The following is a 4,002-nucleotide window of genomic DNA, read 5'->3' on the forward strand; positions in this document are numbered from 1 at the left end:
TTAACTTCAGTTTAGCGAAATGAATTTTTCTCTGTTGGAAACGCCGACGCCGATATAAGACGACAAGTGTCTGGCGCAGTTGTTAGATCGGTTACTGCTGCCACAATTGCAGGTTATAAAGATTTAAATGAGTTTGAACGTGGTGTTATAGTCGGCAGACGAGTGATGGGACATAGCATCTCCGAGGTAGTGGTGAGAAGGGATTTTCCCGTTAAGACAATTTCACGAATGTACAGTGAATATCAGGAATCCGGTAAAAGATCAAATCTCCGACATTGTTGCGGCTTGAAAAAGATCCTGCAAGAACGGGACCAACGGCGACTGAAGAGAATCGTTCAACGTGACAGAAGTGCAACCATTCCGCAAATTGCTGCATATTTCAATGCTGGACCAACAACAAGTGGTAATGGCCTTGCCGCAGTGGATACACCGGTTCCCGTGAGATCACCGAAGTTAAGCGCTGTTGGGCGTGGCCGGCACTTGGATGGGTGACCATCCAGCCGCCATGCGCTGTTGCCATTTTTAGGGGTGCACTCAGCCTCGTGATGCCAATTGTGGAGCTACTCGACCGGATAGTAGCGGCATCGGTCAAGAATACCATCATAACGACCGGGAGAGTGGTGTGCTGACCCCACGCCCCTCCTATCCGCATCCTCCACTGACGATGACACGGCGGTCACGATGGCCCCGGTAGGCCACTCGTGGCCTGAAGACGGAGTGCTTTTGCCAACAGCAAGTGTCAGTGTGCGAGTCATTCAAAGAAACACCACTCGTGTACCATGACACGAAGCTTTACCTCTAGCTTGGGCTGTTGACTGGTAACATTTTTCCTGGTCGGACGAGTCTTGTTTCAAATTGTATCGAGCGGATGGGAGTGTACGGGCATGGAGACAACGTCATGAATCCATGGACCCTGCATGTCAAGCTGTTGGAGGTTTTGTAATGGCGGGGGGCGCGTGCATTTGGAGTGATATGGGACCCCTGATACGTCTAGATACGACTGACTGGTGACACGTACGTAAGCATCCTGTCTGATCACCTGCATCCATTCATGTCCATTGTGTATTGCGACGGACTTGGGGTAATTCCAGCAGGACAATGCGACACCACACACGTCCAGAAATGCTACAGAGTGGCTCCAGGTACATTCTTCTGAGGCTAAACACTTCCGCGGGCCACCAAACTCCCCAGCCATGAACATTATTGAGCATATCTGGGACGCCTTGCAATGTGCTGTTCAGAAGAAATCTCCACCCCCTCGTAATCTTAGTGATTTATGGGCAGCCCTGCAGGATTCATGGTGTCAGTTCCCTTCAGCACTAATTTAGACATCAGTCGAGTCCATGCCACGCCGTGTTGCGGCACTTCTGTGTGCTCACCGAGGCCCTACACGTTATTAGGATGGTGTACCAGTTTCTTTGGCTCTTCATTGTATTACGACGTAACAGGGCGCTCCAAGTACACAGCTGCAGGAGGTGTGTATCAGCGGACGCGCACCAATGGTATCGCCAGGTCCCGCGTGAGCGCTATTGAAGTCGAACGCACTTGAAATTTCATAACCAACGTAATGACGCCCGTGAGGTGGTGTCGATATGTGATACCACATTGTTATATAGATGTATCATATATGAATTTGCACGTGCATTTCATCAGCTCTCTCTTTCTGCTCTTAGTTTTTCTGTAGCTTATATAGTTTATTCACAAATAATGACGGTGTCCAAGTAAACGGTACTTTGCGTTGTAATGTTACTAATAAATCTAAACATTTAAAGCTATGTACACTTATACGTCTCTAATTATGTTTCCTTAGTAATGCTGTCGCGAATTTCAGTGTCTCATATCAACGCGAAAATTTAGGTTTTCATGCTCGGAATGTACATTTCGGCGTGTAATTCAAATTAGGTAATCTTTATAAAAAAAAATTCTACAATAATAGCGCAGTAGTTCTCAATGAGACCAATCCGTAAACACTTCATTCGTAAAAATCGCTTAAAGTGTTGTCGAGAAATTAGATTTTACAGTTCACTTAATGTGTAAAACATTTAACATGAAATAAAAACTACGCTCAGTATCGAGCGCACGTTTTGTCCTATCTACTTGTCTTGATTTTGTCCTTGCAGCCATGTTGCTGGCTCCTCTGTCGCTAGTTGGTATTAGTTTTTATTAGATTTCGTCTTATTTGATATTTGTCTCGACAGTCAATTCGGCCATGGCAGCTACCCTCCCACGTTTCACGCCAACGGTTGGGTTTTCCCGACCACAGAGTCAGAGCGTGTGTTCGCCTGACCTGCGGTCTAAAACTCCCACGCTTAAAGCGTCTGCCAGTCACTGCGGCTCAAAGGGTGCCGCCATCTACTAATGAGGCACCAAAGCTCATGCGGGCTAGCTCGCCCTCCACTTACTGAAGTATGCATTTTTCTTGACAGAAGAGAAACAAAACAAAACAAAACTATACAGATATAAATAACAAATAGTTCAAATGGCTCTGAGCACTATGGGACTTAACATCTGAGTCATCAGTCCCCTAGAACTTAGAACTACTTAAGCCTAACTAACCTAAGGGCATCACACACATCCATGCCCGAGGCAGGATTCGAACTTGCGACCGTAGCGGTCGCGCGGGTCCAGACTGAAGCGCCTAGAACCGCTCGGCCACACCAGACGGCTCCATTTCAGTCGCTCAGTGCTAAAAATACGATGGGTTACGGGGATTCAACCAAAATTCCAACAGAATTGGCAATCTATTTTTGTGTGAGTTGTTAAGCTTTTCTTATTCGAAGAAACATCACCGTTTGTGAGTAACAGCTGGCTACATTTCTCTTGGTGACTGGTTTAATTGTACTTCCTTTGTCACAGTGTAATTTGCCAAACTCATCTCACAGCTGCTATTGCGACAGAATTCCGAAACGGAGTGCCTCATTAAACAAGTAACTGGCAATGGCAGAGCTCAATAGCTTACGAAAAACCTCATAGTGTGGGTTTGCAGCAACATAAAAAAAGAAATTTCATGTTTGTTTTCATACTAGGAAGCTCTTGTTGCGCTAGCTGTCGATAACTCTTAATAAATTCCAGTCACTGGAGTGAAATATATAAAAAGGGAAGTACTGATATATCGCCACAGATAAGAAAGTTTCATGTGTTTAAGAATTGGCAAAACACTCTCCTCCTTGTGTGCTATCATTCGCCAAACTTTCGTTTCGATGTCTCGAGCGGTTTAGGAGATATGAGAGATGTTGCGAGTATTTCAATCTCGCTGGCGTGAGATCGGAAGTGAGCGCGCTACATGTGATCTACTTTCTCGATATCGGAGGCAGATAGAGACCTCCTCCCAAGTCTAAACAAAAATTTCGTACACAGCAACATATGGTGTAATACGCACCAAACGCAAAATCATAGCGCCCCTAATTTTTGTTGCTACCTTTTTGAGTTTTGCGTAGTGTCTTACTAAAATGTGTACATCACAATAAGAATGGTCATTAGCGAGACGATGGGAACTTCGCCACGAAGCTGACATATAACGCTACAAGTAAGGCAAAAATCAAATATTTTCAGTGAATAGTTTCTGTAAAATCTTTTGAGGAAGACAACAGGTTGCGCGCGCTTCGGTTCTGTCAGCGCAGAGCGTCGCCAGTCGCCGCGTGCGAAGTGTCGTGTACGCGTCGCAATATGCGCTGGACCCGCGCGACACGTGCAGCACGTGCGTCTCAATTGGCGCCTAGCCTGACAGGTGACACGTACGTAAGCATCCTGTCTGTGTGCTTTCCGACGGACTTCGACATTTTCAGCAGGACAATGCGACACCCCACGCGTCCGGAATTGCTACAGAGTGGCTCTAGGAGCACTCCTATGAGTTTAAACACTTCGGTTGGCACCCAAATTCCCCAGACGTGAACATGATTGAGCATGTCCAGGATGCCTTGCAATGTGTGTTCAGAAGAGATCTCCACCACCTCGTATTCTTACGGATTTGTGGACAGTCCTGCAGTATTCATGGTGTCAGTT

The 4,002-nt window shown here is 46.2% G+C and overlaps 1 pseudogene; it reads left to right on the top strand.

The window, feature by feature from the left end:
• The first annotated feature begins 402 nt into the window (after positions 1 to 402).
• On the top strand, positions 403 to 519 carry LOC124623534 (annotated as a pseudogene).
• The last annotated feature ends 3,483 nt before the right edge of the window (positions 520 to 4,002 follow it).

This window comes from Schistocerca americana, chromosome 7, assembly GCF_021461395.2.
Source record: "Schistocerca americana isolate TAMUIC-IGC-003095 chromosome 7, iqSchAmer2.1, whole genome shotgun sequence".
NCBI lineage: Eukaryota > Metazoa > Arthropoda > Insecta > Orthoptera > Acrididae > Schistocerca > Schistocerca americana.